Raw genomic sequence first — 9,365 nt, forward strand, 5'->3', positions numbered from 1 at the left:
GTTTCAAAATTTCCAAATATTAGACTGTTTAGAGTTACGTGTTGTTATTAATTTCTATCATAACTGCATTGTAGGCAGAAAACAGGGTCTGAATCATAGCATTTCAGTGATATTCCTTGAGGTGTTGTGACCGCCAGTTTGCAGGCAATATTCACTAATGTTCCGATCATTAACTGTTCGGTTCTACAAGTACACGTGAGCTCCTTAGCCCTCCGTGTCTGGGGGCGGTAGGGAGGTGACTGGCACGTTGTGGGAGGCTCCCCTCCAGGCCCCGCCCCAAGTGACACGCCCACTCGTGGAAGTGATTCTGGCTGCCCTGGACTTTCCCAGAGGAACGGCTTGGGCCCGGGCCAACCCTGCTCACTCTGAAGTCCTCAAGAACCCTCACGTTGCTGACCCAGCAGTGAGGGCCCAGGGCCCAGTTGCTCACCCATCATCCCAGCAGCGAGGGCTCACAGAGCGGGGGTGGGCTGGGCTCCCAGGCCCAAGGAGGATGGGGCGCAGGGCATGGAGGCCCCTTCCCACAGTGGGGCCAAGGAGGAAGGGCCCTGGCTGGCCATGGGCAGTGTGGACAGGACATGTGCTCCTCCAAGGGCAGCCTCGATGCTCTCCTGCTACTGGCTTCATATGTCCAGCAGGGGCCACCCACTGAAATAACCACAATAAAATGAATAATTGACTCAGCCTCCTGCCTGCTCCGAGTGATTAACTCATGAAAGCTGTGGAGGGTCCCCTAGGAACTCCATGAGCCCCTTCTACGTGAGCCTCCAACCCCATCCAACCCTAATCCATCCAACCTAATCCCTGAGCTGGTCCCCGTGGCCAGCCTCTCACCCTCCTTCTCCCTCCCCCAGCTCTGAGGCCAGAGACCTGGATCCCAGGCCTAACCATCTGCAGTCAGCATGGCCAGGGCTTCCAGGCTCCAGGGTTTCACCCAGCACTGCGTGTCACTACCTCATTCAATCAAACCGTAACCTCAGAGGAGGAGCGGAACCTGGGCAGGCCTTGTTCAGAATTCCCAACCTAAGGGGCTTGGGCACAGATCCAGTCTTCAGGGAAGTCCTAGGCAAGAGAAGTCCCTGCCTCTGCGTCTGGGTTTCTCCAGTGACAAAGTCGGGGTCCTCATCCTGGAAAGTGACGGTGCCAAGGCTGGTCACATCCTCCCCACCACCAAAATCGGAGGCCTCCCTGGGCCTGCCTGGTGATCCAGTTGTGGCTGGGATCCAGGCCACACCCAGATGGAATTGAGGCTTCATGACAATCATACTGGGAGGGTCTGGGTACCAGAGGCCCAGAGAGCCCCATGGGCTGAAGGGTCCATGTGATTTGGGCCTTGCTAAGGGTACGAACACAGGCCCCCACTAATAAACCCATCAGACACACACCCTCTCCCAGCCCCCTCAGTTTCTGGGTGAGCCAGCCTCCTCCACGGAAGCTACTCTTTGTTAACAGTGTTGCCATGACAACCAGATCCAGGGAGAACTCTCTCTTCAAGGTACAGTCTGAGGGTGACACTTGGAGAAACGGAAGTGGTGGTGACAACAGACAAGGGCCTGGCTTTCCAGCCCCACCCCCATTACTCTTTCCTGAACAGGTCCAGGTCTCCAGAGACCACCACCTGGCCTGTCCCAGAGCTTGTGGGTCAGTCAGCTCCCCTCTCCTCTCCCTGAAAGGGGGATAGCAATGTGGCCCAGGCCAGGCACTCCCCAAGACAGATCTGCGCTTCTCTGTGCCACCACGCACAGCAGTTCACAGATTTTCACACGCATCCCACGACTGTTTGCTGAGTCCTCCAGCACAGCCACCATCTTGGAGCTGGTGGTCCAACTGGGGCCAACAGGCCAGGTATAGACTTAACTCCAAGGGATCCCAGACAGACAACTGCACAGAGGCAGTGTGCTGCAGAGGCCCAGGGCACCCCTCCCAGCACACCTGTGCCGGAAGGCACCCTAAGGAAGGCTGGGAGCCAACTAGGTGGGGACAGGCAGTCCTGCATGGCAGCAGAAGACTCCAGGCATTTTTACAAAGAGAAGGTGAAAAAGGGCACCTGGCTGTGGTGTGGGGAAGGCTCTGCAGGAGAAGGCCACTGCAGTTGTCCAAGCCAGGAGAGGGCAGCCCAACCCTCGGCGGTCGTGATGGGCAAGGGGACGAGGAGAGGGTGAAAGAGAGGGAGGAGGACAGACTGACTGAAGACTCAGTCAATGTGAGGGCTGACCTGGCAGAGGCTCGAGGGAGACCCTGGCTGTCCCGCCTACTCAGATGCAGGGGCTGGAGCAAGTGAGGCTCAGGGCAGCGATGACAGTGGACAGGCTGCCTGTGGTCACCTGGGAGGTAGTCAGCAGCTGGGATGGGATCAGCATCAAGGAAGGAACAGAAGCCACAGTGGGGAGGAGATAGGGGTGTGCCCAGGTCCTGAGGAACAGGAACCCTGAGTGCCCCCAGAGAGGAGGGGAGGTCTGCAGGGAGGCCGGAAGACATGGAGGCGCTGGTCTGGGCCTACAGAGCCAGGGGGATGACAGCCTGGAAGCAGGGGCTGTGAATGCGTGCAGGGCTGGAGATGTCCATGGGCCTCGGAAGACCTGTTCCCTGGAGTCAGGGGCGTACCAGATGGGAGTGGGCTGGGGAGAGTGGGAAGTGAGGACGCACGGTGAGCAAGCAGAGAACACCCTTCAGAGTCAGCCCGTGCAGAGGAGGAGAGTAGGGTGCAAAATAGCTGGAGGGGGAGACAGCCAAGAAAGGTTTGTTGTATTTAAACTGGAAGAAGCTTTGCGCAAGTAACTTCACCTCTGAAGTTGTCAACAGTCCACTAGGGCAGCTACACTGACCGCACCTGCAAGGAGCTGGACAAATGGAACGCGGCACCCCAGGGGCCAGCTCCCTGTACGTGCGTCCCGCAACAGAAATGGGATGCTCTCCTCTGAAAAGCTGGATACTCATCAAGGGCCAGGCCTCCCCTCCTGGAGGTGGGGCTCTCCCACTCCCCACCCCACCCGATTTCACCCTGCACCACGGAGGGAGGGTGAGGGCCCGGGAGAACCTCACAGCCCGCTCAGAAGGGACACGGCAGGCCCGGAGCTCGTGGGCAGCACAGTCCCCAGCCTGTCCTCTGCCCAGTGTAGGCGATCATGGTGGTCAGGGGGTGAGAGGTTCCCTTCCTCCTGTGCTGTGTGCACATCTCGGCACCAGTTCACTGACCCTGAGGGGCTTCCCTGTCAAACACGTGAGATGAGGAGAAGCTTCTAGGGCAGAACTGCTGGGTGTTGCCCTGAATCATACTCAGAGACACCTGTGTGGCTCTCAGGAAATGCTTCTACAGACGCCTGAGGCCATCTGACTGTCCACCCTGAGGCAGGGGCAGCGACAGGCAGCCACCCTGCCTCTCCCTGGCCCTGGCTGGCATCAGTGTGGACCCTGACACTTTCACACTGTCGACCAGACGCCTCTCACGAGCCTCTTTATAGGGCCTGAGGCTCATCCCAGGAGGAAAATCCTCAAACCCTCCCCGCCCCAGGGTGAGCCCCTCTCCTCCGCACCTGGTCCCTGGCCCTCACACACTCCAGGCAGGCCAGGATGTGGCGGGGCTTTCGGCTTTCCCTTCCATGTTCCTGTCATGCCCTTGCCAGGCTGCTGTCAGCTGACTGTCCCAACCCAGCTCCAAGCTTGTTAGACTTGGGCTTCCTGGTGTCCCCAGTGCAAGGACATTCTGGATGACTCCATAGTGACCAGGCCATTCTTGTACCAGCCTAGGGCAGCCTTGTGTTCACTCTCCAACACACATACACACACACACACACACACACACACACACACACACACGGTCTCTGTGCCCAGAAAGACGTGAGAAGGGCACACCCTCTTAAAAAAGGACAGACTGTCCTCCCGAGGCCCCAGCAGATCAGGGGGCCCTGACATGTGGCCAATGGGTGTCAGAGGCCCACCTCACCTCCCATAACCATGGGCCGGGCAGTTTCACCACTGATGCCACTTAGGTACCCTGTGATGACGGACCTCCCTCCCTGCCTCCCTCCTCAGATTCTGCCTGGAAGACATGTTGCTAAGTAAACACTCATCTGCAGGAGGGAGGTGGGCAAGTGAGGGCAAAGGAACTCGAGGCAGCGTGGAGTGGGTGGGAGTTACAGGAGGCAGATTTCTGCTCAGCATTTGGAAGCTCTGAGAGAGAAAACAGCCAGAGCGGCCCAGGGCTGCAGCAGATGGCCTCCGGAGGGAAGAGGGGGAGCGGAGGAGTCCCAGCAGGGGCAGCAGGAGGGCCGGGCTGGGACTGGGAGCCACACTGAGTCAGGACAACCTGGACAGGCCCTGACCTGCATCTCCTACTGTGGGCTTCTGGGGTAGGTCCTGCAGAGATGTGCATCCTACACGGGCCCATTGCAGCCCCAGCCCCTTCTCCTGAGGGCAGTGGTTGAACCTCATAGCTCCTGCTCCTCGCCCTGCACCTTCACTTGGCCTATTTGACAAATTTGGCTTCTGTGAAACATGTTGCTCAAGAACAGGGGTCTGTGGTTAAAAACCAAAGATCAACCAACGCTATTCCAATCCTGCCTATTCAGTCCCTTATCCACAGATGGGGAGACAGGTGTGCTCGGGGGCTCTCTGGCTACATCTGAGCATCCTAGCCTCCAACCACTCTCCTCCAGAAGACCCAGGAGATGGACTAGCAAGTTTGTCCCTCACCTGGCTAGCTGGAGGGAGGCAACTTGTGCTGGAGATGCCTTCCCCCTTCAGCCTGGGCCCAGCAGCCACTGGTCTCATTCAGCCGACCCAGCACAAATGCTGGTGGTGCCAGTATTCCTCCTCCCCTTCCCTCCTCCTCCCCTTCCCTCCTCCTCTTCCTCCTCCTCCTCTTCCTCCTCCTCCTCCTCAGCCTGCAGTTGCTAAGTTACACTAAAAAACCCCTCTGCTCTGTGTGAACTGTTCCATTTCCACAATTTGCCAGGTGGAAGGGAGCCATCAGGCTGGCAGTTTGAGGTTGCCTCCCAGAGAAAAACAAACTTGTTGGCTGGCTCTTGGGCCCCCATGGCATACCTGGGGACACCTGCTTGTGCTCCCAAACCTGGGAGCCATGTGCTAAAGCAAACAGCTGCCCTTGGGAGGGTGTCAGCAAATGGGTGCATCCTGTTCACTCTTCTCAGGACCAGGGCTTGCAGATTCTGCACCCAGGCCTGCAACCCCAGAGGGCTGCTGGTCACTATGACATGTGTCCCTAAGAACAAAGAAAAGCTGGAGGGGCAGAAAACCTACTCCTGTGTCCCAAGCCGAGGCCCTCCACTTCCTTCCATTCTGGATCCCCTCCTCCTATTCTGAGCGGGGGTCCTGAAGTTTCAATGTAAAGTGTCCCTGAATGTCAGGGGGATGATGGCCTCAGAAGTCACTGAAACCATTGCGTCATTCTATAGATGGGGAAAGCAAGTCTCGAAGGAGCCAGCAGTCAGCCTATAGCTCAAAAGTCAAGACCTGTGGCCTCCTGCTCACAACAGGGTGCTACACATCCTACCCAGGCAGGGAAGGGCCTGGACACACGCTAGGCTGGGTTGGGCAAGACTGAGTCCAGAGGGAGGTGGGAGATCCCTGAAGAGCAGAACAGACCTCCTCTGTGAGGTGGCCCTGCACGCCAACCTGAATCTGCATGTCCAGGCTCCCTGGGGTAGATGGCCATGCGGGCCCTTCCCTTGCTCCAGAGGGTGAGAGAACCAGGGCAGCAGTGGGAAGGGTGAACCAGACGGGGCTCCCAACTCTAAGCAGGGAAGGAGGGTGCCCCCGGCTCCCAAGAGGCAGGTGGCCTCGCTGTAAATATCCACCAGCCCCATGGCGCAGAAGCAGCTAGAGATACAGGGGACAAGGGGCCGGCTGTGTGTCCCTCCCTGAACAGCAAGGGCCCCCTATCCCCTCACATAAGCAGACCAGAACCAGCTGCACCTGCCCCAGGCTCTATTTCCAGCAGGGAGGGCCTGGGCAAAAAGAGCGCGGTCCTTGAAATGACTCTTGTTCACGGTGCAGAGGTGGGCATCTCGCCCTGGCCGGCTCCCCTCAAATGCTGAGCTCACGCCCCAATTCCTCGCCAAACAGCAAGGGCGTGAGATGCCACCGCGGGCCCCAGAATGCAGACAAGCCAATGGAAACTTCCAATTGCGCAGCCCCAGCGCCTCGTATTTCCCAGCCCCCTCCTCCACGCCAGGCCCGGGACAAGGGACCCGCCAGCGGGTGCCCATTCCAACCTGCCGAGTGCGCTCCAGTCACGCCCAGGCTGAGGCCGCCCGGTGCCCCGCAGGCGCGGGGTACTGGGGGTCCCGGCGCTGCCCAGCCCGGGGCGGAGTTCTCGGCAACTCCGCACTGGGCTCCCGCACGCCCTCCTCCACGCGCGTCCCCCGGCCAGCGCCGGGAGCCTGCGCCCCGACCCCACGACGGCCGCGCGGGGCGGGACCCCGGGCCCGCTCACGCCCCGCCCTGTCCGCGCCGGGACCGGAGGGGACGACCCGCAGGAGGGAGGGAGGGACTGAGGGACTGAGGGTCGCCGGCCGCTGCCTACCTCGGTCCGGGCCAGCGTAGCTCCAGCGCAGCCCTCGCGCCGCAGTCGGGCCCCGAGCAGCGCGCGGCCGGCGCCGGCGGCGGCTCATGCTCGGCACCCGGGCCCGCGGCACCCGCCCACCCGCGGCCGCCCCCGCGCTGCGCCAGCTGCGGGCAGAGCGGCTCCCTCCGCAGCCGGCGCCGGGGAGCGCGAGCGAGGGAGCGAGCGTGGTGCGAGCACGGGGCGGGCACGGAGCGGGCACGGAGCGGCGGGCGCGAGAGCGCGGGGAGCGGGAGGGCGCGGGACAAGGGTGCGGGGCGGGCGCCGGGAGAAGGAGGGCGCAGCGAGAGAGTGTGTGTGGGGCGAGAGCGCCGGGTGAGGAGGGGCGCGTGGCAGGCTCGTGGAGAGGGAAAGTGCCGAACGGAAGGTGCATGGCGAGGTAGAGCGCGTGTCCAGGGCACAGGGCGCTGGGCAAGGGCACGGGTTGAGGGTGAAGAGGGAGGGAGCAGGGAGCGACAGGGCCAGCTTTTCATTTTATAAAGGATAAAGCAACAAACAACCTAAAAGGTGATGTGTCCACCTCCTATAAAAGACCCTTTGGGGGCTCTCTGAGAGCCGCCAAAATTTTTATCATCAGCATCTGACAGTTAAAGAGCTTCCGCGGGCAAATCTGGTCCCTCTGGTTATGCCCATTAACCATCACAACCACTCTATATGGTTGGTGTTGGTGTTGTTGCCCTGGGACAGATGAGTAAACAGATGGTTAGGAAGTGAAGTGACCCTGCAGGATTTCAGAGCTGGTAAGTGGCAGAGCAAGGGTCCAAAACCATCTTGAGAAATTCCATAGTCCCCATTTTTCCAAAACCACTAAGAAGTCTTCTGGCTCCCAGCGGAGCCTCCTGTCTCTCTGAAGGGGTATCCCTGTTCTCTGGCAACAGCCTGGGTTTGGGGAGGTGGGGCCGAGGTCAGAAATGACCCTTGCAGGCTGCCCAGACTCAGGTGAATATGGAACAAATCTGGGACCAGGAAGCCTGCAGGTTGGAGAGGCCTGGATGGAGGAATGGAAAGGTAACACACCTTGGAGAGGCAGAGGACCATTTTTATTCATTCAGTCAGTATGGGTTCATTGAGCACCTACTATATGCGAAGTGCCATTCTGGGCACTGGGATACAGGTGTGAATATCCCAGTCTGGTTGAAATTTGCATTTTTGAGGGAGAATTTTTGCATTTTTGCATCTTTGAGGTAAATAAAACCACAAGTAAATATTTCATATGTCAGATGAAGCAGATGCTCTAGAGAAAAGCATGACAGGGAGAAGGGACAGGGTATCAATGTATGGAGTCAGTTATTTTATTTTGGGTAGTCAGGGAAGTCTTCACTGAAAGGGTGACATTTGAGCAAAGACCTGACTGAGGCAAGCCGTGCTGAGTCTGAAGAATGAACATTTGAAGCAAAGGGAACAGCAAGTGCAAAGGTACCTTGGGATGGAAATATGCCTTGGGCATGTGCAAGCCATAACAAGGCCAGAGTGGTATGAAAATGAGTGAGAATGTGGTGCAGACTGAGATTCCAGGGAGTAACCAGATCAAAAAGATCCTGGTTGGCCATTGGCCCATTGTGGCTTTGAGTCAGAGGGAGCTGCAAAGCTGGTGGAGGGTTTTCCACAGTAATGTTATGGTCTGACTTTTTTTTTTTTTTTTACAAAAACATTTTATTATGGAAAACTGCAAGCATTTACAAAGGACCTAAGAAGGTATAATAAGCCTAATGATGCAACTTCAACAATTTTCATGGCCAACCAACTTCGTTTCATTTATACCCCCACCCAACACTCCCAATATTATTTGTTTACTTTAAGTGAACATTTACAGCTTTTTATAAGTGCAATATACATATATGATAGTACACAAATCATAAATTTGTGCTTGACAGATTTTCAGTGAGAACACAAACAACCATCTCCACCTTGACTTTTTTTTAAATTGAAGTATGGTCAGTTACAGTGTGTCCATTTCTGGTGTACAGCATAATTGCACCTTGACTTCTATTGTAGGAAGTTTTTAAGTTACAAATTCGTTTTCTTTAATAGATATAGGGCCATGCAGATTATCCACTTTTTCCTATGTCACTTTGGTAAATTGTGTTTTTGAAATATTTTTCCATTTTGTCTAAATCTGCAGATTTACTGACAAGTTGTCCTAACACTCTCATATTATTCCTCAGATGTCTGTAGAATCTGTAGTAATGTCCCACTGTTCATTCTGATGCTGGGGAATCTTTGCATTTTTCTTTCTTTGATCAGACTAGCTGAAGTTTTGTCAATTTTATAATTTTTTTCCACGAGAAGCGATTTTCAACTTTGTTGAGTTCTCTCAACTGTGCCTTATATTTCATTGATCTCTATCTTTAGTTTTATTATTTCGATATTTCTAACTTTGGAGGGATATTTATTCTCCTTTTTGTTTGTTTATTTCTTAAGTTGGAAGCCAGGCTCATTGGTTTTCAATCTCCTTTTCTATTATATACATTTAAAACTATAAATTTCCTTTTAACACTACTTTACTGTCTCTTACAGGTTTTAAATGTGTTTTTATTATCATTTAGCTAAAGATTTTTTTAAATTTCCATTTTAATTTCTCTTTTGGCCTGTGAGTTATGTAGAAGGGTGTTGCTTAGTTTCCAAATATTAGGGGATTTTCTAGTCATCTTCCTGTTGCTGAGTCCCAATTTAATTATACAAAAGGCAGAGATGTACTCTGAAATTGTTTCAATTATATGAAATCTGCTTATACATTCTTTATGACCCAGAATGTGTGCTATTTTGGTAAATGTCCCATATG

At 55.4% G+C, this 9,365-nt stretch overlaps 1 protein-coding gene across 2 annotated transcripts in view; it reads right to left on the reverse strand.

Annotated features, from left to right (window-relative positions):
- The window catches only part of RASGEF1A (RasGEF domain family member 1A), a 106,386-nt gene extending 99,727 nt beyond the window's left edge, over nucleotides 1–6,659 (reverse strand). For both annotated transcript variants that reach the window (XM_064487920.1, XM_064487919.1), the window contains exon 1: nucleotides 6,545–6,659. The gene's annotated coding sequence lies outside the window, so the exon portion shown is untranslated. The remainder of the gene's footprint in view (nucleotides 1–6,544) is intronic.
- Between the last annotated feature and the right edge of the window lie 2,706 nt (nucleotides 6,660–9,365).

This window comes from Camelus dromedarius, chromosome 8 (genome assembly GCF_036321535.1).
Source record: "Camelus dromedarius isolate mCamDro1 chromosome 8, mCamDro1.pat, whole genome shotgun sequence".
In the NCBI taxonomy this organism is placed as follows: Eukaryota; Metazoa; Chordata; class Mammalia; order Artiodactyla; family Camelidae; genus Camelus; species Camelus dromedarius.